The 27,019-nt window shown below is 50.1% G+C and overlaps 1 pseudogene; it reads left to right on the top strand.

Annotated features, from left to right (window-relative positions):
• Nucleotides 1-416: 416 nt before the first annotated feature.
• On the top strand, nt 417-8,202 carry LOC101517809 (b(0,+)-type amino acid transporter 1-like; annotated as a pseudogene).
• Nucleotides 8,203-27,019: the final 18,817 nt, after the last annotated feature.

Here is a 27,019-nt window from a genome sequence, read left to right as displayed (position 1 = left end):
TTCAGGCTCTCACAGGGATCCTCATCGGATTGGCTGTAAAGAGTGTTCTGCTTCCCATGTGTAGGCCACTCCTTATCATTCACACTGTCTGGATTGGCCCTCATCCCACCACGAGTCCTACCTGTCACTTTAGAATCAGGCAGGAAGGCTTTCTTGGAAAACCTCTCTTGGCTTGCCTCTCCTTGAGCTACGTATACAGCTCCTGCAGACTGCCTTTGTCACGGTCTGAGTGGATGGGGGCTGGCGAGGTTGGGAAAGGCTCTATTTCTGCTGAACACCATGCCCAGGCTCCTTGGCCACTGGTTCAGACTCCCTCAGTGCTGTAATCATTAACTCCTGCAGGAAGCCCACGAGACAGGCAGCTATCAGAGTTTCTGCCTCTCTCTGATCGGGAGAGTATCTGCCGAGGTCCTGAGATGGAGAGAAGCAAGGAGTGAGATGGCAGCACAGGAGTGGCCAGGCAAGAGTCAGGTTCTGGGGCCCAAGGGCTGTCGCTGAGGAGGGACATCAGCCTGTGGGGCGCTGTGTCCTTGACTGGTGGCTGCATGATTGGCTGAGGCATCGTCATGTCTCCCCAGGGCATCTTGGTGTCCCTGGCAGCCCCGGAGCCAGTCTTGTGGTCTGGGCAGTGTGGGGCCTCCTGTCCATGTTGGGCTGTCTGTTACGCTGAGCTGGGTGCCCTGATCCCCAGATCTGGGGCGAGCACGTGTATACCCTGCACACCCTCGGCTCCTTACCAGCCTTCCTGGATGTTTACACATTTGTGCTGATTGGGAGGCCGACCGCCATCAGCGCCATCTCCCTGAGCTTTGCTGAGTATGCACTGGCACCCATTTACCCTGGCTGCTCCTCCGTTCCCCAGGCGGTGCTCAAGACTGTGGCAGCCACTTGCATCCTGCTGTCACTGCTGGAGCTCACAGCTGGCCACTAGGCTGACAAACATGTGCACGGCTGCCAAAGTGGTCTCATTGCTGGTCATTGTTGGGGGGGTGGTTGCCGTGGTGCTGGGCCAGGGCCAAGGACGCATGGGACTCCTTCTAGTTGCCTTTTAAAACACAACCCAGCAGGTGGGGCTTGTTGGTATGGCTTTCTCTCAGGGCCTGTGGGCCTTTGATGGCTGGAGCAACATCAACCGCATGACAGAGGAACTCAAGAATCCCCATGTGAGTGCATGACATGTCTGCTGGGACTGGAATCTTTGGACATCAGCAGCTCAGATCCTTGGGGCTCCAATTATCCAAATTGGAGGTGACTCAGACCAGAAGCAGCTCAGCTGGAGACGTGAGCTCCCTTCTGCTCTCATGCGACTGGAATGCCAGCCCACTATCTATCTTGGATTAGCTTAGGTGATTACAGAATGATTGCTTCTCAAGTACGTGGAGAACTGTAGAGTATCACACCCATGGTCTCCCTTTTCCAACCTGCAAAGCAGGAATTTTCACAAAATGATCATCTCAAGCTGAGTCTAGCAAGGGGCAATGATGGTGAGCTTAGAGCATCAGGGAGGAACCACACCTGATGACTCAGCCTGGAATCCTCTGGCTGCTTTCCCCAGGGCACTGCAGGAGGCACTTAATTTACAGTCGCCTAGGCTTGGGAGCCACTGGGGGACATGGCAGTCTTTGGGGGCAAGGCAAAGAGCCAACTGTGTCGGTGAACTTGCTCATTCATCATCGTGCTGGCTGGGTGCAGGTCTACAGGGTAGCTTGGGACTCAGATGGGACATTTGGATCTTTGGCTTTACTGTGTATTTAACCTGCAATGTTATTGGTTTTAGTTTTGTTTTCTTAGGTGCAAGAACAGAGAGAGAGGTAGAGAGACCCAGAAATTCTGGGACCCAGGTTTTATTTCTGAGCCCTGGTTCCTTGCCTAGGATAGTAGTTTCCCTGTCTGCCTCCCAGAGCCTTGGAGTCACTCGTGGATATGGCTAGTGCTCTGAGTATCATAGGATGCTATGCAGGTGCATGTCACTCTCTGGTGAGTGGTTGATTTGTGTTCAGGGTGGCTCTGGGTGGGCTGGGCCCCCAGATTGGTGGGGTGGCCTCACTTTCTACATTTGAGCCAGACCAAAAGCAAAGAACCTAAAGCTTTGGGAAGTAAACCCTGTGCTTAAGCAAACATTTTATTTCCTTTTTTTAAAATTTGTTTTTAACACTTATTTATTTGGAAGGTAGAGCTACAAAGAGAGAGAGAGAGAGAGAGGGAGGTACAGAACAAAGAAAAGAGAGAGAGAGAGAGAGAGAGATCTGCATGTACTGGCTCACTCCTTAAATAGCTACAGTGGTGGGAGCTGGACCAGTCTGAATGAAGCCAGGAGCTTCTTCTGGATCTCCATGTAGGTGCAAGGGCCCAAGGACTTAGATCCCCTTCTGCTGTTTCCCCAGGTGCAGCAGCAGGGAGCTGACTCAGAAATGGAGCATGCCACGATTTGAGCCAGTGCCCATATGGAATGCTGGTGGCAGCGAACTGACCTGCTCTGCTACAGGGCTGGCCCCAAGGAAAACAATTTTTTGCAAAAGAATAGAGAATTAATATTTTAGGTTTCTGTTACAACCACTTAGCTCCATTGTTACAGCCCCTAAATAGCCAGAGATGAGTAAGTGAATGTGGTTGTGTTCCAATAAAGCTTTATTTACAAGACTAGGCAGCAGGCAGGATTGGATTGGGCAGGTTGGATCACATGTAACTAGATGTTCACCTTGCTGAGGTGAGACCCCAGGAGGGAGAAGCCAGTTGTACCTTTGTGATGCACAACCTTCCTCCGGGCTCAGCCAGAGCCAGCTTTCCAGGGTTGAGGGCGGGACAAGGATTTAGCCCACATTGCATTGCTGCTTGGCCTGAGGATTCATGACTTTTAGAGCTAGGAGTTTCTTAAGGGACTCACTTTGCCAGAACCCATTGTGTTCCTGTCTGCTTCACTTTTACCAGTTTGCCACCTGGCCTGGGAGGAAGCGTGCCCAACAAGCGAGGCATCTATTACAGCAGAGGAGCCTGGGACCTCAGCATCCAGGGCTAATGAGTTCCTGGAGGAGCAGCCTGGACATGGATGTAGAAGCCACAAAAGACTGGAAACATGAGGGCAAGAAGGGCAGCCCACCCCGATGCTGAGCACAGGGACCTGGCCAGGGCCATGAGATTCCTGCTTTGTCCTTAGTGCCCCACAGCTACCTGCATCTCCAGAGTTATCAAGGCAAGGTCTCAGCCCAGGCTAGATGATCTGGAAATTGGGTTTTACGTGACACTGAAGAGCACAGAGCACATGGTTCCAAGAGGAAGGTCCTACTAAATGCGCAGGATGGGACCCATCTGAGGCCACGGCTCAGCCTCCCTCCACCCCACCCACAAGAGCTCAAGGTAAACCCTGCAACACAGAACAGCTTCTCTTCTGTTCTGTTTAATGTTTGTTTTTCCCTCTGATTTTTAAATGCATTTATCTCCAGTTGACTGGAAAGGCGGAGACAGAAATGTCCCATTTGAGGTTCATTCCGCAAATGCCACAACAGCAAATACTGCGTCAGCCTGAAAACCAAGAATCAGAACTCAGTATGGGTGTTCCAGATGGGTAGCAGTGATCCAAGCAGCTGAGCTATTGCCTGCTGCCTCCCAGGGTATGCATTAGCAGGAAGTGAGTTGGGAAGTGGAGGAGCCAGGACTAGACCAGACACTATTTGATGTGGTACATGAGTGTCCTAAGGGGTACCTATTCATATGCCAAGCGCTTGCCCTGAATGTTACATTTTCTTTACTTAAAAAAATTTTAAGCAATTATTTAAAGAGAGAGATGGAGAAATAGAAAGAGATTCTAATTCACTCCTTGAATGCAGCAGCCAGGGCTGGATCACACTTAAACCAGGAGCAGATCTCTCATGTGGGTGGCAGGAAGCCAAGTCCTTGGACCATTACTTGCTGCCTTTCAGGCCCATTAGTGGGGAGCTGAAGTGGATCAGAAGGCATGCCACTATGAGGTACAAGCACGCCAACCCCCTGTGCTATGACACCTGCCTCTCTGATGTAACTTCTGCAACACAGGTGGCAGCAGTGCTTGGCATGGGTGCACGTATGGCATCACATTCCGTGGGGACCATGAATTCAGGGAGCAGAGGCGCACAGCCCCCCTCTTCCAGCCCTGGCACAAGGGCTGTGGCCATTCCGAGCTCAGCACGGTGCTGTGGTGCTTGTTCTGGGGGCCTAGGAAGACCTCTTGAGTGTTCTCTGTGTCCTCTTCCCCTGCCCTGCAGAAGAACCTAGAGTGGGAGTTGGTCATCGCCATTCCCACGGTCACTGGCCTGCACACCCTGGTCGACATCAATTACCTGCTGGTGCCGTCATCTCGACGGAAGCTATGGCTGTGCACTGGGGGTAAGTCACCTGCGAGTCCTGCTGACACTAGGCCAACACTATGGATGGGGCAGAGCACTCAAATGAGCTGCTTCCCCTCCCTGGGATAGGCTTCCCACATCACTCCTGAAGTCCCTTCCACTGACCTCTTTGTTATCCTAGGAACCAGGTGCTGGGGGCCTGGGCCTGGCTACTGCCCTTGGCTGTGGCCATCTCTGCATTCAGCTGTCAACAGGACATTCTTCAGCAGAAGTCATGTGTGCTGTGTGATAGCAAGAGAGAGCCACAAGGTGAAAGGTGTGGTCTGGGGCCATGCAAGGGGTGGGGCTATGGGAGGGGCATAGCAGGCTTCTGGCTTAGCTTTCTCTTGCTCACAGCTTAGCATGTGGCCCAGGACAGGGCTTCTCCCATGACATGTAGCCCTCTTTCCTCCTGAGACCGGAGTTCATGCTTTGCACACTTCTCAGCTTTAACGCCAATTCCTCTACTCTCAGGTTCCAGGGGGATCCTGGCACGCAGCCACACTGTGTGGTAGTGGCTCCAGGACGTGCTTTTGCCTATAGCAAATGACAGGGGCGCAAGAGACCAAACCAAAGCATGCAAGCGTATTCAGCACTTCTGTCAGGTTAGTCCTGCTCACGCTTTATTGGCCAAAGCAGTGATGTGGTCAAGCCAATCAGTGCATGAGGGTCTGTACATCCTCGGCAGAGCTGGGAGAGGGGGACTGAGTGAGGAACCCCAATATAGTTTTCCATAGTAATTTCAATTCCTCTCCACGGTCCCTCTGCATCTGCCCCGTCCTCTGCTCCCTGGGTTTAGTGACCCTGAGTGCACCTACACCTGGAAATTGTGGCTCAGTTGCCTGCTAGGCTATGCGCACAGGTGTCAGGACATGCCTACAGAGGGACAGTGCTTGCGGTGGCTTGCCTGACACCCAGCCCTGCTCCCAGCCCCCAGTGCTGTCCATGGTTCACATGTGCCATCTCCCACCAGCTCCAGCCCTGATGTTCACCACGGCCATGGCCGTGAACTTCCTCAGGCAAGCGAGCCTGTCCTCTCCAGCTGCGCACCTGCAGCCCGATGGCACACGTGTACGCAAACACGCCTGCTTTTCTGGAGCTCCTGCTCGTGTCCATGCCCACATATGGTGCACACACATCAGGCATGTGCATGCACATGGTTGGAGCCCCTGACACACATGTTTGTTCACTAATGTGCACATATACAGGGACACTTTAAAAATTCGTGGAAATGGAATGAGATCAAGTTTATGTTGGTGCAAAAGAAACTAAAATCCATGCATACTCTTGCATACTTCTTAGCCTTCAAAATAATGGACAGTGCACGTTTCTGGAGCCTTCATGTGTGTACACACACACCCCCATACATGATAGATAAGCACAGGTATGAACTCTCCTGGAGTTTCTTATGCATACCCACTTACATGTTTACAAATGCATCTATATATGCATACTTCCAGAAACCCAGGCTTGGAACCCTAGCACGTGCGTGCGCATACACACACACACACACACACACACACACACACACAGCCATTCTCTCCTAGTCATATTTCCACAATTAAGCATGCTGTGTTTTCAAAAATTCATTTAAGACAGATTTTTTACTGAAAGATGGACAAATGGAAGACTTGTGTTGTCTTTGTCATTTTTAAAAACTATTAGTTCCTTCCTCAAGACGCTAAGATAATGAGTATCCAGGCATTATTCATGTTACTTGTGCCCTTGGCTATGATACGATTTTCCCTTGTAGTCTAACCTGCATTATGCACTCTGACCCAGCGTAATATCTGTGGAACTTGGGGCCGATCCTACCAACCTGAGGAGGGACAATCAATGATTGCATCAAAGATGTTATACATTTCCCCACTTTGTAAAATATTTTTTCCCAGGAGAGAATTGCTAATCTCTTGTGATACTCACTTGTAATGCTACAGCTTGCTTTGCAGCAGAGTGAAGAGGCAGGTCATTAAGCCAGCAGGGAGGCCGAATGTCTGGGTGCGGAGGGAGCACTGGGTCATTATGCAAGCTCCATGGACATCACAGACTCTTTTCTCTGTCAGTCTAATTACTCTGGAACAGTACATTCGGTGCTGGATGTGACTTTCTTAAAACAACAAGGAACAGATGAGGCTTTTTCTTTGTATCCCTTTTCCCACGAGAAAGAATGACATCATTACATGGTAAGAACAAAGCCACATCCATTGTGAGTGTTGGGGAGCTTTAGGGCTGAGCTTGGGGAGTGTGACTGAAGGAGAGTTTTAAGGTGATCTTCCCTAGTTAGGACCCATCAGCTTCTAGTCTTGGACACCTCAAGGCAAGGCCTGGTCCCGACCATTCCTCCAAGTTTCAATGGAGTTTTTGGGAGACCTCCCTCGGCCACTCAGTTGTAGACATTGGGACTGGCAGAGGACAGAACGAGGCTTGTCCCGCATTCTCTGGTCCACACATCATGTTGCCAACCCTAAGGGAATTGACAGATTGACTGCAGCCTGGGGGCTCTGCTAGGAGCTTGGTGGCCCTGTGGAGAGCAGGCTTCTGAGACCCCAGGAGACTCCCCATTTTAGGAAACACAAACCTTCTTTTTTATCCAACCAGGGAAAGTGCTATCATTTGAGCAGCCCCCAAGGCTTCGTGCACAGGCAATGTTAGGTGAGTGGAAATTTATTCAGACTGTGGTGTTTGGAAGCAGGGCCTTTGGGAAGTGGGGAGGCTAAATCAGTTCATCAGAGTAGAGCCCATGATTGAATACTAGTGTCTTTGTAAGAAAAGGAGAGAGCCTGGACACATATACACACACACATACACACTCCCTGTATCCTGCCATGTGACTTTACCCCTTACTGTCCTGGGATTCTGCCAGTAAGAAGGCCATCGTTAGAGCTCTTCAATCTTGTGGCTCCAGAACAACAAGCCAAAACCAACCTCTTGTCTCCTCCCGGGTATTACATTATAGGATGAACTGCTGACTGATACAACCAGAGACTTCATCTGGAGTTTTGCTTTTAGCTTCCTCTCCTGGTTGATCTAGGGAACCACCATCGGTTGTCTTTTATACTTGCAGATGAAGAAGAATTTTCCCAGACCTTACAAGGTAGACTTTGGGATCAATAATGGATGTTTTCCTCCCTAAGCTCTTATATGATGTACTGATTTGGGCTGTTCATTCAGAGCCCTGAGAGAATGTCAGCTATTAGAACTACTATTATGTTTAGTAGAGAGTATCTTAGTTTTGTGTGTGGGGTGTGTGTGTGTGTGTGTGTGTGTGTGTGAGAGAGAGAGAGAGAGAGAGAGAGAGAGAGAGAGAGGAAGAAATGAGTTGCAATGCATGAACTGTACTTGCTGGGAACTCATTTCTCCTCCAGAAGTCCCTGAGAACAAGAGACAACTGCAGAGACAATGCAGGTACAATCATTAGGGTTCGCACAGCACAGCGAGGCTAGGGATGGCTCCCAAGTGCCGGTTCAGCAGGTGCAGCCTGGGGGCTCAGAGAGATATGACACAAACTAGAAGAGTTAAACTAGTGGCAGGTGGCACCAGTGGAAGGCATGCAGGAGGACAGAGTTGAGGGACCACACTCCACCTCCCAGGCCCCTCTTATCATCCAGGCCTCAGCGCCCAAATGCCTACTCTCGGCCCACTGCAGGTTGCCACCATTATCTCTGCCCTCCTGCTCCTGGCTTCCCAGATGGAGTTCCTGTACAACTTCCTCTTCCTGTTCCTTGACTTCCCAGTGTACTTCCTGTTTGTCTACTTCCAGTGGCAGCCAAGAAGCTTGCAGATGGCCACCCTGCACCTTCAGCTGCTCATGGAAGTTGTTCCAAGCACTAAGAATGTGGACTGAATGACTGTACCAGTTCTTAATTGCTTTCTTGCATGAAAACCCCTTAAGTGCTTATACAAGTGGTCTTGCCAGGAGTTTTGAGTAAATCATACTGGACAGCACCCCTTCTCCTCTGGCTTCTCTAAGAACTGCTCCCTCAACACAGCCATGCTGAGGTTACATGACCCACTCCCCCCCCCCCGAGGTACAAGGGTCTATATGATAGCTACTTGTAACCTAGGGGGTACCATGCAGTATGTTCCCTTCTTTGGGATTTTGGGGTACGAACAGTAAGCTGTGCTGAGATATTGAAAATTCTGTGACTTGCGTGAGTCCGACTAGCATCAGGTGGCAGAAAAGTAGAGAAAGGCAGTATGGAGAGAAGAATGATGAAAGTTGTGGTTGAATATGGCCTGTTGCCTGCCAAAAAGCTCACGTTGTGGCTCAGTCCCCAATGTAACAGTGTTGAGTCCTTTAAGAAGGCTATTGCCATGAATCGTTAGCGTCTTTCTTAAGAGACTGGGTGAGTTCTCTCTGCAGAGCAGGTCGCTAGAGGCAAACCTGGCTCTCCCTCTCAGTTCCTTGCCCACAGGCTCCTTGTGCAAGCACACACTTCCCCTCTCAGCTTATCCACCACAATGTCACCCAGCACAGGGATTCCACCAAATAAGCCTTTGTGATGGAGTCCATGCAGTAGGTGTGTATAACACGAAGGTGTGAAAAGAACAGCTCCCTGACTGGCAGGGCCCGGGGAGCTACCAGCTGCTTAGCAGGGCTAAGTGGATTCATCTCTGACCACCTTGACGCAGTTTTCACTCCCCTTCGCATGGGCACTCAACCACCCCACTAAGAATTTTGTAATCTATTGAGGCATTGTCTGCCCCTGTGAGATGGCTTTTACAACCAATGTGAGCTTAAGAGTTAATGTTACTGAGGATGTCCTGGTGAGTGGGCCTTTAACTACACATAGGAGTATAATTAAGTCTGTGCTGTTTACCCATTGCCATAAAATCTGGCCCAGATATTTAGCATGCTTTCTGGGGAATGGCTTGATAAGAGGAACCCTAAAAGTTATCCTGTTACTGTGACCCTAAAGGTCATTCTGCTATGACAAAGAATATAGTTACTGTGACCCTGAAGGCCATCCTGCTATGACGAAGAATATAGCTACTGTAACCCTGAAGCCTATCCTGCTAAGGCAAAAAATATAGTTACTGTGGTCTTAAAGGTTAGCCTGTCCTTGCAATTCTTCAGAATATAGAAAATGTAGTTGCTTTAGTTGTTTTCATAAATTTTTAGCTAGAGGAAATACAGGGTGATTTCACTAATATCATAAAGATATATTTTTGATTATTGTTTGATCACTTATGAAGTTGTAGAGCCTGCAGTTGTAGAGGAATGTAATGTTTATAACTTTTTGTCTTAGATCTTCATGTTTTTTCTCTCTTGATGTATTTCTCCCATTTAGTGATAGATAAGTTGTAGAACAAGAATTGTATTAGGAGTGTATTACTGCATAAGATGTGTTGTCTACTAAGAAACTCTTGGTTGCAACGTTGGAATGGATAATGCCTTGTCTAATACTGAAACAATTTGTAGAATTGTCTTTGGAAACACTCACTCATCCATTGTAGAGTTGAAACTTAAATAGAGTGACTTAGCTCATTGCTAACTGCAATTCTTTCCGCCGTTTTTACCCTTGCTTTACTTGTTTGGTTAACAAACTGTGAGCTTACAGACCTATGGCCAACTAATGTCAATAACCCCGATCCCCATAGACCAAGGCCCCAGACCTTTTAACTCATACGTAATTCAAGGTAGGGGTCTGGTTGACACAGATGGCGCCTAGGTTATAGCCCAGACCTGAGGAGAGCAGATGAAGACTGGCAAGCCAAGATAAGCAAGGAATGTGGAATCCTTCCTCAATCATTTCTCAAAAAGTTGTAAATTGTGTCCCCCTGAAGCTATGTCAATATGCCCCTAAGAAAAAACTTTGTACTGCTTCTGTATAAATAAAGCGGACAGCTTTCTCGCTTAGTCCACTACGATCAAGGAATCTGGTGGTCCGTCTCCTTTCTTTCTCGCTTCACGCCTCATCCACGCACCCTTCCCGAGTTCCGGACTCAGCTGGAGCTGGACTCCGGCACCTTTGTATGCAAAGGATCCAGCCTCAGCTATTTTGTTCCAACAACAGATGAAGATGTCCAACAAGGTGTTGGAAAATTAGAAGGCTAATTCAGAAAGTTTGTGGGAAATGGAATTAAAGTAAGTGTGGTGCTGCTGTTCGCAGGCTAAGCTGTGGCTTGCAACACCTGCACCCCATTTTGAGGTATTGGTTCAAGTCCTAGCTGCTCTTTACTTCTGACCCAGCTTCCTGAGAACGTGTCTGGGAAGGCAGCAGATAATGATGGCCCAGGGACTCGGGCTCCTGTCACTCATTTGGGAGACCAGGATACTTTTGACTTTTGACTTTGGCCTGGCCTGGCCTGGCCTTGGCCACGGAGTCATTTAGAGAGTGACAGAAGATCTTTTTTTCCTCTGTCTCTCCCTCTCTCCATCATTCTGCCTTCAAATAAATAAATACTTAAAGAAACAAGCTCATCTTAGTGAAAAAATTTGGAATCTAAGGTTTTTGAAATATATGTGTTTTCCTGAACTTCCTGAAGATCTTCTTCAATGCATGGATCTCCATCTTTGCTCCCAAATGTGTCCTTTAATTCCATGATCTTTTTGAAGTACCCTGGTGTGTGACCCCAAAGAGGTAGAAGGGAAATGTGACAGGTGTAGAGGTTGTGATCCCTGTTTTCCGGTTCTGGGGCCTGTCCTTCTGGGGCCCAGCTGCCGTCCCTTTCCCCCAAACCAGACCAGATGGTGTGGCTCTTCCTCCTGGTGTGGACAAGGCTGAAACCCCATATTCAGCATCCTTGGTTGTCCAACAACTCAGGTTAGCTCTGACACCAGCTCTCTGGAGTTAGCGCAGATTCCACAGGTTTCAGGGTTCATCGCCACAAGACTGCCGTCACGTCAGCCAGCAGCTGCAAGTGTTGGGTGCCCAGGTGACCCACACTTCTGACTTGGCTGCAGAGTTGGAGGTGCCCACAAGCTCCCCTTCAGGGTTGATCCTTGCTGCAATGGGTCACATGACTCAGACCAACCCTGCACTTAACTGTTTGTTGTTTATCATAAAGGATTCAACTTTGGAACAGCCAAACAGAAGGGATGCCTGGTGCAGGGTTCCGGGGAGTGGCACAGAACTCCCAGGTCCTCTTCCTGTGGTTTTGAGGGAATTGAGTCAGTAAAGGAATGGGAGGGAGGGAGACAAAGGGCTCCTCCGTAATATAGGAACATCATAACCAGGAAACTGGCCCGAGCCAGGAAGCAAGTCTAGTAATGAAAGAGACATAAAGAGTTCCATTAATCATCTGGGAGGAAAGTGGGGTCTGGCTTCAAGACCATGAAGAGGGCCAGATGGCTGGAGCTATCTGTGACTGGTCTCAGGAGTGTCATGAGGACAAACAGCTCCCCTGGCAGGTCCCCAAGCAGAACTTCTTTGTTCTGTGATGATGCTTGATGCATAAAAACCCCTAGCATGGGAAAGTGGTGGAACTGTCTTTCTCCTCCTGGCTGTATTGAATGGAATTTCTTATCTTTCCAATAAACTTTTTTGGGTCATCATCTGCTGCCTTCCCAGGCACTTTAGCAGGAAGCTGAATTGGAAGCAGAACTGTCAGGGCTCAAGCCAATGCTCTAATATGGGATGCTAGAGTCCCTGGCAGTGGCTTAACCCATTGAACCACAGCACCCCCTGTCCCGGGTGGGTTAATCTTGTATGTATTTATACATCCCTCAGTTCTTGTCATGGTCCTGGGTTCCTTACTGATCTGTAATACTTTGTGAATCAAAAAAAAATTGTTGGACAATGAGTGGATAAACTGCTTATGCTGTAAAGTTTGTGCCTGCGCCTACCTATCTCACAGCTCTGAGTCTGAGTGCCTATCTTGAGGAGGTTCTCTAAATAGGAAGGACACTTTCTGAGTCTTTAGCAGCGGATGCTTGGCTGCACATGGAACGTGGAGCCAGGCACAGGCTGGGTCCTCGACCACACCCTAGGTCGGGTAAGTCTCACTTTGTGAATCAAATTTCTCATCTTCCCTCACCTACTACCTTTTAGTGATAGTGAAGAAAAGTCTCCACCCTTGGAGAGATGCTGAAGGCTGGTGTGGAGTTATCCCAGATGGAAATCTGAGCCTTCTTGGGGGGATTAATGCATTGGAGTTCTTTGCTCTGAGTTAGGGTCATGATCGCCATAGTTATTTCTCTTTTGTGAGATTGGGTGTGATCCAGGAAGTAGCATCACTGATCTTGATCTTTGAGCTGGAAAAATAACAAAAACGGACTGAGGCCTGGAGATACGGGCCAGGAGTCCTCCTTGTTCCCTTGAGGGAAGAAACACTTTCCGGGAACTACCGGGAGCACCAGCTGGTTGGGCTGCTGGGACCAAGCAGAGCCCTTCTATCCTGGGCCCAGCCTGTCACCAAAGCCTTGTTGCTGAAGCTATAAATTTTCAGTCCTTCGAGTTTCTTTTCAGCCATCTATCTTGTCTTCTGTGGACTGTTAGAGTCAGAAACAAGAGTCTTATAGATTCATTCACACAAGTGAATGTCATGGCTAAAATTTCAAACATTACCGAGGGGTATGGAGGGGCAGTCAGACTGCCTGCTTCCTCCCAGAAAGCTTCTGTACGCAGAGAAGTAAGTAGAGTGTGATTTGCTCTGCTCATTGCACAGAAGTTGGCTTGTTAAGGGCAAGTGGGTTCCCCTTCACACCTCCATTCCCCACCAGGGGTCTGAGTCCTACACTGTGGTGGTCATCAGTGCTGATCACCATGTGATAGCAATGCACTTCCCTGCCTCAGCGGAGCTATGTGTGGCCATGCCACTGATTGGGTCAATGTCATGTGACTTGAGATGATATCCACACGTGCAGCTCCCAGGATGAAGCTTTAAGGGCCAGCACACAGTATCTCCATTTCCCTCTGTGTCAGTGACTGGCCATGTCCTGGTGGCTGCTGTGTGAGCCTGCCTCCTGGCGGAAGGACATGAAGGAGAGGCAGCCCTGTGAAACGCTACAGGGGTCTGCAGTGGGAGCTCTTTGTGGCAGTGGGAAGTTATAGAAATGCTTTTGTTTCTGTCTCCTTGTCATTTCCTGAGCAGCATCTTTTCTCATTTGTAATAAGCCCTGGCCAGTGTGTCTACATGAGGTGACTTCTGCGGGACTGGGCTGGCTGCCAAAGGAACCCACATTGTCTATTGCAGATTGGGACCCTCAGTCTCACTGCTCCGCTACTGTGGAAGGGTGAGGGTCAATCACTGGTGGCTGCTGGTTTAATCAACTAGATAGTTCTGTAAGGTTCTAAATGAAGGAGCTTGGAAAGCCTCCGGGGGACGCTGAGCACACAGGTGCTGGGACCACGGCACAGCAGCTCCACCTGCCCTGCCCTCTGCACCTCTGTATCTAACCGCACTCTTTGATCCTTTATCATAAACCGACAAGAATGAAGGGGTTTTCTTGTTCTGTGAGTAGTGGTGGCAGATGACCAAACGCGTGGAGGAGGCTGTGACTGCCTCCCCTGGTAAGCCAGAGACCTGCGATGTGCAAACTGGCCAGCAGGGGGCGCCAATAGCGGAGTCCGAGGAAGCCACTCTTTTCTGCCCACCTCTCCCTGCAGGGCACCGGGCTTCCTTCCTCTTTCCTTTGCACAGACACCATTTTATCTCATCTCCTGGAGAGGAAGAACTGGCTCTGCAAGCGTACATGAAACACATTCTGTCCAGTGAAGGCTCTCTAATCTTTGTTTCTGTTAGATGTAGGCTGCAGAAAGAAAAGCCTGCCTAGCCCAGCCCTTGGGCAGCAATGAGAGATAGATGAAGACAGACACACAGAAAGAGCAAGCAGGTTATAACCTTGGGAAGTCACCTGACAATTGCGGGAATAAACGCCGGCCTGGGCCTGGACCTGGGCCTGCTTCACTTCCCAGTCCAGCTTCCTGCGCATGCGTGTTCTGGGAGGCAATAGGTGATGGCCGTCAATCGTGTAGGAGACCAGGATTGAGTTCCTGACTACTGGCATCAGCTTGGCCTAGCCCTGGCTGTTGTGGCCGTTTGGGCAGCAGCAGTGGGGGACGTGAGGAGGGGCTGGTGCAGGGCTGTGGCCATGAGGGATGGGACGGACCTGCGCCAGGCCCCAGGGGCCCTGTGCTTGGCTGAGGATGTGGATGGGGAGATCAGTGCTGACGGAGGTTTGAGTCTGGGTGACTCATGAATGCATTGTGGGTCACCGGGAGGATGTGAGGAGGAAAGAGGTGCTCGACATTTGTTTGCTTTGAAATGCCATGGTGTTTCCCTTCAAAAACCAAGCCAGGGCAGAGATATATACCAGGGAGAAAAGGTGGAAATTGAAGGTGTGAGAGTAGGCGTGTTGAAGACAGAAGTTTTTGCTGCCACAAATCAGCTCTTAGGGGAATGGTCAACTCACAGGAGCCCGAGGCCTGTCCTACACACGGCCCACCCTGACTCTGCGTGCATATGCACATGCCTGCACCCTTGACATTTGTCTGGCTTGTTTTCGCTGCACCTAACCATTGCCCTGGCCAGGGGGTCTCTGTGGAAGGTAAGTGAACATCTGTTTCGTCAGCTGGATGATGCAACACTGGCCTTCTAGGACTGCCCATGTCTGCTAGTGTTGGTGGCCAAGGTTACTGTGATAGCTTGGTGGCAGTGGCAGTGGCTGGCAATGCGTCATGTGCCTGGAATGACGGGTGAACACACTTCTGGCGACTTGCTCTGTGCTGGGTGGGAGCTGCTCCAGTATGCAGTGCTCAGGGGGCACTGTGGGAGGCCCTGACAGTGCAGGCAGGTGAGGGCCTCTCTGCAGTCTTCCAGGAACAGCAAGCTTATTGAAAGAGTTGGGGGAGTGGATCACACTCCTTTGCCTTCGGGGCCAAAGTCCACCAGGAACTGGAGGCAGTGCAAAGGTCAAACCCTAGGACGAAAGACACCCCAGCGAGGAGGAACACGCTTGGACTGGCTGGCTGTTCAGTTGTGGGTCTGGAGAGGATTGCGCCACCAGAGCTGGCCTCAACACAGCAAAGCTACCATGCCTGCTCCTTGCCTCTGAGCTACAACTTGACCTGGCTACGTAGGAGCCCACAGAGACAGACATGCAAACCCCAGGATGCGTGAGTGCAAGAACCTCCCAGCAATCCCTGGCGCTGGGGCTCTCTCAGGCCCCATCAGCAAGCACGGGCCTCATGGGGCTTATTCGCTGCCTGAGGCTGTCCCTGCCCTGGACATCAGTCCCTGCACCTTTCTCCTCCCTCACCCCCTTGGCTTGGCTCTCCATCTCAATAATTCCCTCCAGTCCCCTTGCTGCTGCTGGGCTGGCGCATGCCATTCGACAGCTCCCTGTCCTGGAGCCCAGCACCCACACTCTGTCCTCAGCCCTCTACCAGGTAGCAGGCCAGGAGGAAGGACTTTGGCCAGCACAGGCAGGGGTACACAGGAGGCCTTGCTGGGAGCCTGGGCCACTGGCTGTACCCCCATTGGACAAATGGGGACCTGTGGGTGAGGAAGCTGCTCAGCCGGCACTGATGGCCTCTTAGCTCCATGCTGCAGGTGAGGGCAACTCATGAGGCCCAGGAAAGCAGGGCTTGGCTGGGCCTGGTTTCCTGCATCGAAGTTGCATAGGTCCCTTTCTGAAGAATCAAGAGCAGCTGTCCCAGACTTGGCCTGTGAGCATGGGGTGCAGCTTGGTCCAGCTGGTCTCCTGTGACTCAGAGAGAGGGCCAGACCCCTGTGTGCATGGGCAGCCACCAGCCCTGGTCCTCAGAGTTGCCGCTTTTCCCCAATTCCCACCCAGCTGCTGGCTCTGAGTCTGCCTGCTGAGGCTGGGAGGTCACGCTGATTTGATCCCTGAAAAGACCCATGGTGCTTGGGACTCAGAGGGGGTTCCTGGTGCTTGGGTCCCCTGCCTGGGCCCAGATGGACCCCCTATACCCCCTATTTCCCATGGCCCGGGATCTTTGTTCTGGAGCTGTCCCCTTTCTGGGCTTGAGTACCATCTGATCCCTGACCCACTGGAAGAAGCTTCCAGAGGCTACCTGCCCTCTGCTGTTGCTGCTGCTGCAGCAGGGTCTCTCTAAGCTCCAGCTCTTCGTCAGTTGCTCCCTGTGGTTTCTGAGGTTGCAGAAAGCTGAAGAGTCCCCCGGGTGTTTCTGAATTGCAGGGTATTTGCTGGGGAGAGGCTGGTAGGACAGCAAATCAATAACTTTCATCCCTCCCAATCTCCCCTGTTGGCAGAGCCGAATGAGCCCAGCTGACAAGGGAACATGTCATCCACACACTTCCAGCCCCAGGGCCTGAGATGAAGAGTCACTGAGCAGCACAATGCCACTGTCTTCATTTGGCATGTCTTGTCCATTTGCGTGCTGGACCAGACAAAAGCAGGAGCCCAGCGCTGAACCCAGGTTTCCCACACGTGTGGCAGGGATCTGACCACTTGAGCTGTCATCTTCTGCATCGCAGTGCGTACGTTAGCAGGAAGCTGGAATTCCAAGTGAGATCTGGGCCAAACACCTGCCCCTCTCCAGGCATCTTCCTCGGGATCACGTGCCCTGCTGTGGGTCCATAGCAGCAGGCCAGCCAGTAATGAAGTGAAGGGCTCTGCCTTTTGACCTTGTTTAATCTTTTTTTTTAAGATTTTTTTTTTTTTTTATTGGAAGTCAGATGTACAGAGAAAAGGGAGACAGAAAGATCCTCCATCCACTGGTTCACTCCCCAGGTGGCTGCGACAGCCAGAACTGAGCTGATCTGAAGCCAGGAGCTTCTTCTAGGTCTCCCACGTGGGTGCAGGGTCCCAAGGTTTTGGGCAGTCCTCTACTACTTTCCCAGGCCATAAACAGGGAACTGGAAAGGAAGTGGAGCATCTGGGACATGAAATAGCACCCATAGGGGATCCCTGCACATGTAGAATGAGGACTTTAGCCACTAGGCTACTGCACTGGGCACGACCTTGTTTAATCTTAGTACACTCCTTAAAGGCCCATCACCAAATACAGTCACATTTGGGGTTAGGGCTTCAACAGACTCATTTCAGGGGTGTCCACTCCACATAAATCCACATCACATACCCACATATTTCTGTTGCTGTCAGCATGGAAGGCCCTGCACAATCAGGGTCTCTCCTCTGGTTACATCTTGGTCCCACAAACATGCAGGCTTCTTCCCCAGGTGGTCCTGGGCATGTGTGGACCTTCTGCCTGAAACATTCCCTTTCACCACCCTCCCACGCCCTTGGTCTCCCCAGTGCATTCCTAACTGCTCCAGTTGTAGCTCACACGGGCGGCCATTTGGTCTAGGATGAGGATGCTGATTAAGATGACCACATCCTACAGAGCCTGTGCCCCAGAGTCAGCTCGGGCTCCTGACTCCAGTGTCCTCCTAGTGCGGACCCTGGGAGGCAGCAGTGGTGGTCCGGCACTGGGATCCTGCCCTCTCCTGGACTGTGCTCCTGTTCCTGGCTTGGGCCTTGGCATCTGAGGAGTGAGGTGATGGGAACACTTTCTCTGATTCTAAAATAAGCAAATCAAAATGAAAATTTTAGCTCATATACCAGCGTCCTGAAGTCCCATGACTCCAACAGCAGGTCAGAGCCCCCACTTCTGTTTTCTCTGTGAATGCCTTGCTTTTCCTGTGGCACTTAACACCATGGCAATTCAACCTTTCACTGTATAGTTAAATATATTTAAAAGATGTATTTATTTTTATTTAGAAGACAGATTTACAGAGAGAACGAGAGAGAGAGAGACAGAGAGACTGTCCATCTGCTCGTTCACTCCCTAACTGGCTGTAACAGCTGGAGCTGAGCCAATTTAAGGCCAGGAGCCAGGAGCTTCTTTTGGGTCTCCCACGAGAGTCCCAAGACCTTGAGCCATCCTCCACTGCTTTCCCATATCACAAGCAGGGAGCTGAATTGGAAGTGGAGCAGTTGGGACAGCAATGAGCACCCATATGGGATGCTGGTACTTGTAAGCAGAGGATTAGCCAGCCAATTGAGTCAATGCAGCAGCCCCCACATTCAATTGATTTTTAATGCTCCTCTTCTTATACAGAATGAAAGCCCCACAAAAGCAAAGGGCCACATTTGTTTTGGTCACTGCTGAGTCACAGCAGCTAGTACACAATGCTCCGTCTATACACCAGGCATTTAAAACATTGTTAGGGAAAGCAGTCCCAAAGGATGAAAGTCAACTCCTTCTTGGATTTTGAGTCATCATCAATAATTTTTTAAAAAGATTTATTTTTCTTTTTATTGGAAAGTCAGACTTACAAAGAGAAGGAGAGACAGAGAAAAAGATCTTCCATCTCCTGGTTTGCTCCCCAAATGGCCACAGCAGCCAGAGCTGAGCTGATCTGAAACCAGGAGTCTGGAGCTTCCAGGTTTCCCATGCAGGTGCAGGGTCCCAAGGCTTTGTGACCATTCTCCACTGCTTTCCCAGTCTACAAGCAGGGAGCTGAATGAGAAGTGGGGTGCCAGGACATGAACCGGTGCCCCTATGAGATCCCGGTGCATGCAAGGTTATCACTTTAGCCGCAAGACTATGGCGCTGGGCCTGTCATCAATAATTTAAAAATTCACCCTTTGTGAGCCACCTCCCAGCCAATGGGAAAGTCAGGCTGATGAGAGTGGCGTTACCCAGACCTGGGTTAGAACCTGCACAGACCTTGACAGGGACTAGAGCAGGCTGGCTCAAGTAAAAGGACTTGGAAAGGGAGATGTTTTCCAGAATGGAAGGACTGTCCTGTGACAAGGTGTCTGTGGCCCCTGAGGAAGCCATGGGTGGAGTGACACATGGGTGTGTTCCTGGCTGGCCAGTGTGGCCAAGAGCACGCTCTTCTTCCTTGTCATGGGTGGATGTGTGCGTGTGTGTGTGTGTTCTTGGGAAGACACTGTCCCAGCAGGGGCTGCAGGACCTCACGTAGGAACAGGAGCTGACACTTGCCTGCACTTGCTACCCATCAGGCATTGTGCTGATCATGTGACATGCCAGAGCTCCTCTAATGTGGCAATGTCCCAGCCAGGGTGACACTATTCATTTCCCCAACTCAGACATGGAGACTTCAAAAAGTTTGCAAGAACAAAATGAAAAGATGTTCTGTGGTTTTGAAATGCATGCACTGTTGTTTGTAGTACACATTTTTCATGGGCTTCCTGATGACCTCTCATTAACGAGGAACTGAAGCCATGGACTGTGCTGCTGTTATTGGTGGCCGAGCCTGGCTTTGTGGGGCATGCTCAGTGTAAGCACCCTAGTCACATGCCTGCCAGGAGAGCAGGTGGAGGAGAGCAGAGCCCCTCAAACTTTAAAGTCTGGATGAAACACCTGACATCATGTGCAAGTCCAGATCCTGACTGTGTAGGGCCTGAGCTGGGTAGAAACTCAAGAGCCCTTACTTCTAACGTGCTTCCAAGGTATGCCAATGTTCTAGTCCACGGACCACACTTTGAGTAGCAAACACCTAGGCCCCCCTGAATCCCTGCCGGATGGCACCTAGGAAAACCCTGGTTGGACTGTGGTGGGAAGGCAGTAAGCAGGAGCAGGGCCCATCCTGGGGGTGCACAGTATCAAGTCTCCAGATATTGGCCCAGTCTTCCAGATGGGACCAGATCCAGGCCTGGCAGCGCCACCTCATCTACTCGGTAACCCAGGAGGAGAGAATGCAATGTGAGATGGCTCTAACACACACAAACCCACGTCCTGTTGCTGGGTCTGGTAACAGGGCTTTCAGGCAAGGGACTGTGTGCCTGGCAGCTACAGCTGCACTAGGCTTTTGAGGCTGCCCAGGAAGCAAGGGACACACCTGGTTGGGTGCTGGTGCTCTCTGAGCTCCATCCCCTCTGCTCCACCCTGGGTGTTGGGAGAGGAGAGAAGCCTGCTGCCTCTGGTCTCCCCTCTTTGAGTCACTCTCCCCGCCACACCAAGGCCACAACATGTGTTACCCTCTCCTTAAAACTTTCAACGGAGTGACATTATTTATGTTTTAAAAATGCATCGATCCTTTGGTGGTCTCAATGTAAAGTGCTCACCTTCCTTACTGCTTATTCACAGAAAGAGGACTGACCCTTGCTCGGTGTTTGGGACTTTTGGTGAGATTCCCAGCATACTGATAAAAATGGCTTGCTGTGCCTTCACTGGGCAAACAATATGGCTTATACCAACCACCTGTTTTTCTTCTGGGATTCTAGAATTTGGGTATGAGTTGGGCAGAGGGAGCTGTTCTAGTCAATTTCTAGATTAGGCAGTGTCCTCCAGAGAATGTATCATCCATCTCTCTCTCTCTCTCTCTCTCTCTCTCTCTCTCTCTCTCTCTCTCTCTCTACCTATCTGCCTTCCTATAGAAAGGGAGAGAGAGAGAAAAATACATTCAAATGTCTGGCAAATTCTAGGTTGGTACCATATATAATTAAGAAAGAGCTCCTGCTGCAGCTTCCAGCCCTTCAGCTGGGCAGCGGCCTGGAGCTGCAGCAGGTGTTCTGCTCATCCTAGGACAAGCAGCCCCTGCCTTTGCTCCGCTCAGGCGAGCAACTTTATTCAAGAAGGGGAATCTACTTTATTCAAAGCATACTGACTTAAACTGTCATCAAAAGAGCTTTATCTTAGCCCCACGTAGACTGACATCTGACCAAACAACTGAGCACCGTAGCCTCACCAAGTTGACACATGAAAGGGACCATCACAATTCCAGTACAGATTCCAGGCACTGAGTCTCTAATGTGCTTCCTTGGTTGGCAACACTTCACATGGGTTGTCACAGCTCTTTGCTGGGCAAATGAAACATGTCCTACAACACTCCAGCAAAAGAGGATTCTGGTGGAGGAGTCTCAAAAAGATCAATTTTCCTAAAACCTGTTTGTGCCCAGACTTTGCCCAGTGTGCCTTTTCACTCCCTTGGTTCTGCTTCAAATCCTTTGGGTGCAAAAAATCACAACTGTGGGAACACCTGTTACTGGATCCTATGAGATTTAGCAGAGCATCAGGAGTAGGCATAGCCTTGATTCTAAGCTCACCCTCAGGTGCTCTGATTTGGGACTGCCCAGCCTCCATAGGTTCAGAAACATCTCACCTTACTCACCATATCCCAACCCTACTGAGCCACTGTGTACCCGAACATGTGCTGCTAACCCATGCCTCATATCTAAAATGACTTTCTCTTGCCTTAAATAGCTTCTATGTGTCGACCAAGACTTTGATTATCCAGTGCTGTGGGAAAAACCATTCCAAAGCATAATGTCTTCAAAATTCATGATTGCTCACGAGTCTGTGGGTTGACTCAAGAAGTTCCTCTACTTTCCATGAGGTTGGCGAAGTATTTAGGGTAGAAGATTTAAACAGCCTCACCCACACAGCTGGCAGTAGTTGAGGCCACCAGCTGGTAGCTCAGCCAACACTATGGGCCGGTGGCCCAATGCTCTTCCAGATTGAGTTTCCTGAAAGCACAGCATTCCAGAAGGGCAAGCCTCAATGCGCAGGTGTTTATGGAGCTGCAGCTTGCGTCACTCATGTTGATGTTCCACTGATGTAAGCCAGTCCCATGATCAGGCCCAGAGCTGCCGTGGGAAGAGACTATACAAGGAGATGAATCCTGCAGGTATAGCTCTTGGTGGGGGGGGGAGAGCATCAAAATGCTGGTTTTAGCATTTCGCCACCTCAGCACTTTCCACACTAGGCTGAAACAGCATCACTGTTGTGAGTGCTATACTGTAACGCCGCCTCTGTGCACAGATCCCTGTGTTCCTCCGAGGGCAGGGGCTGCGTCCAGTTCCTCCTTGGATCCTGGAATGGTTCTGCAAAACAAGTGATGAAATGGGAGCAGCCCCACCCGTGCTGTGTTTTCCAAGATCAAGTTCTACCCCACCTCGTTTAGACGTGGAAAGATCAGTAGCCATGAGGTGCTGAGGACACCAAATCTTTGAGCTCCTTAAAGCAGGGTGGTTAGGTCCTACAGCTGGGTCCCTGGTGTACAGGGGACATCTAACAAACAGTAGTGGAATAAAAGAACGAATGAAAGTACAAGCGGATTTTTTAAGGAGATCACCAAGGTTTACAAGCTACAAACACATCTACCTCTTAACATACTTCGGGTCAAGGTAGGCAGAAAGCACACAACTCCAAGCTCCCCAGATGAAGCGGGCCCATTAAGTAGCATGCACAATGCTCTCCTTTCTCACTGGGGACACCAGTTGAGAGCAGCTTCTCATGCTGATCCCACTTCCCAGCCCTGTGTGCCAGAGCAAGAGCACGGGATGCTCCCCACAAGATACATGCTCTGCACCCCAGATTCCCTGCTTTGAGCAGGGGCTCCTCATAAAGGCTCTGCCTGGTGTTATAAATAGCCACAGACACCTCCGTGGCACCACACTGCAGTGTGCAAACCCATTGGGAATTCAGCTCCTCCCTGTTGCAAAATTCTGACTTCATACCAGAACACAAGAAGTGAATCATCCCTGTTTAAATACTTTGATGAGGTCATTTGCTATTATCACTAGGAAAAAAAGAAAGGAAGGAAGGGGAATCTGCTGTTGTAGCTCCCTCTGGACAGGCGTGGGGGTCAAGATTTCTCTGCGGCTGGGAATGGACGCATCCCTTCTCACAACCACAGCCCTCCAGCTTAAGCAACACACACAGATCAGTTCATTGAATAACACCATGAAACAAAAAATTTTTTTTCTGTTTTACAATAGTGTTCCCCCTTGCCTAATGACAGGGTTGGCTGCATTCCTTTTACAGGTGGGCTCCTTCTGAAGCCATACGAAACAGAATTTTTCTAGTTCCTGGGCCACAGAATGGTCCTGCTGGCCAGATCCAGCCTGTGCAGTTTCTGAGCACTTTATAAGGGCTTTTAAATGCTGAGCAGCCACCCCGGATGGACTGTGTGTTCTGTAGTTCCCACACTGCATCTGACGTCTTATCCACGATCATGTCCCCTGAAGAGCTGTGTGGGGAGGGGTGGGGGAGCTGAGTCCAGTCTCTAAGCTCCACTTCAACCTTTACAAATGAGGAGGAGGAGACTTGGAAGAGATGTCTTGCTCAAGGCTGTGGAGCAAAGAGCAGAAGCATTCTAAGGTGCCTCGGTAGCGCCTGGCCCCCTCCAGCCACACGCTGGTTTCCCGAGCTTCTGCTACATTGATAAATCCCTGTGTGATTCCCAGCGTGTACCATGGTGGTGGCAGCAAGAAGTTGCTGGTGGAGGGTGGGTTTGCCAACTACAGCAGGCTCTTGAGACAAGAGAGAAGTCTCACGCTGCAGCCATAAAACAACCTTTGTGCATAGAAAAAAGGGACATCTTTCCACAGAGGCCTCTCCCTCCCTCCCAAATCACTCTGGCCAGAACATTTTCCAACATCAAACCTACACAGTCAGCATTTCAGATGGGGTGAGTAGGCTTCTTTTTTTTTTTTTTTTTTTTTTCCTCTGGAAAACTCATTATTACTTGAGACCTTGCTCAAGTCCTACCCCCTAGTGTGAAGACCTCTTCCCCACCCATTAACATGTTTGTCCAATCACATGCTCTGGGGGACGGGGTGCCTGGCATTGCATGTTTGCCCTCTGCCTCACTTCCCTGGCTCTACTCTCAGCCTTGTGTGTGTTTAGTTGAACGGAAGATTGAGGCTCATTTGAGTGTTCCTGAGGACAGTCTGTACTCACCACTCTTCTACCAAAATTGGACCAGGACTGGAGCTGGTACAGTGGTGCAACAGGCTAACCCCCCACCTCCACATGCTGATAACCCCTATGAGCACTGGTTCACGTCCCAGCTGCTCCACTTTTGATTCAGCTCCCTGCTAGTGACCTGGGAAAGCAGCAGAGGATAACCCAAGTCTCCTGCACCCTTGTGGGAGACTTGGAAGAAGCTCCTGGCTCCCAGCTTTGGATCAGCTCAGCTCTGACAGCAGTGGCCATTAGGAGAATGAACCAGCAGATGGAAGATCTTTCTCTGTCTCACCTTCTCTCTGTAAATCTTCCTTTAAAAAAAAAATTGGACCAGGACTAGATCTGGCCTCTCTTTTTCAGAAAGGCAATAGGTCCCCACGGGTAGGGGCAAAGGGAAGTTGCTCTTCCATCCTTCCCCAGGTTGGCTGCAACGCACTGACAGGAGGAAAGGCATGTTGTGAGTGGCAGTGGGCGCTGGGGGCAGGACAGGACAGGACAGGGAGCACTCAGAACTGGGTGGAGTGGAGTGAAGTTGGCAGAGAAAGCAGGAGGCTGCTGCTGGTTCAGGGAAGATGACAGGGCTAAATGCTGATCCTCCTTTTTGAAAAGTAACGCAGGTCACCAGGAAAAATTGCCAAACCAGCTTCTGCCTTATGTGGCAAGGCAAACATCAGGCCATGGCAGAGAGGGACCGAAGCGAAACAAGGAAGCAGACACACACAACACACAGAAAGCCTGTGAGGTGGAAACTTGGAAGAAACCTAGAAGCCTGCCTGGGGAGCAGTCTAGGCATTACACCACCAGGTCCTGTCAACAGCTGATAATCTTTGGAGGCAAGTTCCAGCTTCCCCCAGGGGGCTATTCCACCCAGGAACGCTGTGCTGACAAAGCCCCAGGCAGAATCTCACCAGTAGTGTGTCTGGAAAGGCCTCTCCCAGAAGCAGGGCCGGGGGCAGTCTGGCCTGCCAGGTGTGTTCTGGTCATTAAATTTCACTAGCTTGCTCACGGCATCTGTCACTCTCTTCTCTTGGAACAAGGACCTCCAACCTGGCCATGTCCAGTCACCTTCAGAGGCTGTTCAAGCATTGCCTGGTGTTGGACGAAGGCTGGCAGAGATGAGGAGGGCACTGCTCTAGCCAGAGGGATGAAAAAGGACTGGGAGGTCATTGGTTTACAAAGCTGTGCGTGGGAACAGGCAACAGGCTCCCAAGTGTCCCAAATCCCTGTGCTTGTCCAAGTGCCTGAAGCGGGTCAGTGGTGTATTTAGGATCAATAACAGACCATCTTACGAGCAGGAAGATGGGCAGATTCCAGAAGCCCACACAAGCCTTGCCCCTGTGGGAAAGAACGGAGTCTGAGGGGGACCCAGAAAGCCATCGGACCCTGTTGGGAGCAGTGCTGTCCCACATGCTCATGTACTGTACTCATTGCATAAACACATGGAAAAAGGCAGCGTGGGCATTTGCCCTAGCAGTGACGATGCCAGCAAGCCATGTCTGAGTGCCTGGGTTCCACCCCAGGAACCACTGGATCTGTCTCTCAGCTTCCTGCTAACGTGCACACTGGCAGGGCTCAAGTGACCAGGTTCCAGTGACCACCCTGGGAGACCCCAGGCTGAATGTTGGGCATTTGGGGTGAGAAAGAAGCATCTGGGGAACTCTCTCAAATAAATATCTTAAAAATATACAAAAAGGTGAAATCCATTTGAATTAATGCATGGAAATATACCTATCATACTAAATCTTGTGTATTTAAAAATAACATTCGCTACATCTAAAGCATTACCATTTCAAGATGTAATTCGTATAAATTATTGAAAGTTGACAGTTTTTGTTCCCACCTAGCTGTTCAGAATCGACTGCTTATTTCACAGTTAACAGCACGTATCCCTCTGATTCCTGTGTTGTCACTGAGAGCCATCTCTGGATGAACAGGTGGACTCGCTCACCCAGGCAACTGCAAAGGGAACAAAAGGTTTTGGAAAGCAGAACTGAATGCCGGGTCTTCATATGAAATTACCATGACACAGACTAGCAACCCGGTTCCCCAGAGACACCAATGACACTTGGGCAGTGGCTGCTGCCATGACAGCGTTGCAGGATGTCGTGGTAGGGTGACCCACAGCAGCAACCTTGCTTCTTTTCTCACATGAAAAAAGAATTTTCATGTGGACAAGCTCTCATTGGCAAAGCAAGATTTATTTAAGGAGGAGAGGTAAAGAGGCTCCTGCCCCAGTGACAGGAGGGCACTCCAAGGGAGAAAGGACCCAGGACCCGGTGGGCTTAGGAATTTTTATACACCATTCTAATGTCAGTACTTCAAAGGGGTAAAGGAGAAAAGAAATGAAAAAAAAAAAAAGCAATGAAAAACACAAAACACCTATTCGCATTGGGCAGTAATGTTTACCTACAAACAAAAGGTGAGACTCAGCTTCCTGAGGTTGAAGACAAAAAAAAAAAAAAAACCCAAACAAACAAACAAACAAAACATTCCTTTGACAGTGACCAAAGTGATAAGTCTGGGTCAGCCTGCTTGTTTTAAGAAATGGGAATTGATGTATTGATTCTGTCCTTTTGTTCTCTCCGCAGAGGGAAGACTTCCTTCAGGAAGGGTACGGGGTAGGAGAAAGCCCTGTTCTTTTGCATTCTAAAATGTTGGGCCCTGCACGGTAGCCTAGTGACTAAAGTCCCCCTATGCACACCCAGGATCCCATATGGGCACCGGTTCGTATCCTGGAAGCCTCTTCCAGGTCTCCCACTTGGGTGCTGTGTCCCAGGGATTTGGGCCATCCTCAGCTACTTCCCAGGCCATAAGCAGGGAGATAGAAGGAAGTGAAGCAGCTGGGACACAAACTGCTGCCCGTATGGGCAAGGGGAGGATTAGCTAATTGAGCTACCATACATGACCTTTCTTTCACTTTTTTGAAGACTTACTTATCTCACTTTGATGGGGGGGGATGATGTCTGGGGGTTTCCATGGTCTGGGCAATTGCACTGAGAGGTAGGTGAAGGGGCTGAGACCAAGTGGCTTACAGAAGGGCAACTGCAGGCGTGTCTGGGTCAGGCCACA

This window comes from Ochotona princeps, chromosome 8 (genome assembly GCF_030435755.1).
Source record: "Ochotona princeps isolate mOchPri1 chromosome 8, mOchPri1.hap1, whole genome shotgun sequence".
Taxonomy (NCBI): domain Eukaryota; kingdom Metazoa; phylum Chordata; class Mammalia; order Lagomorpha; family Ochotonidae; genus Ochotona; species Ochotona princeps.
Note: the sequence above shows the minus strand (reverse complement) of the source record. Positions and strands in the feature narration are given on the sequence as shown.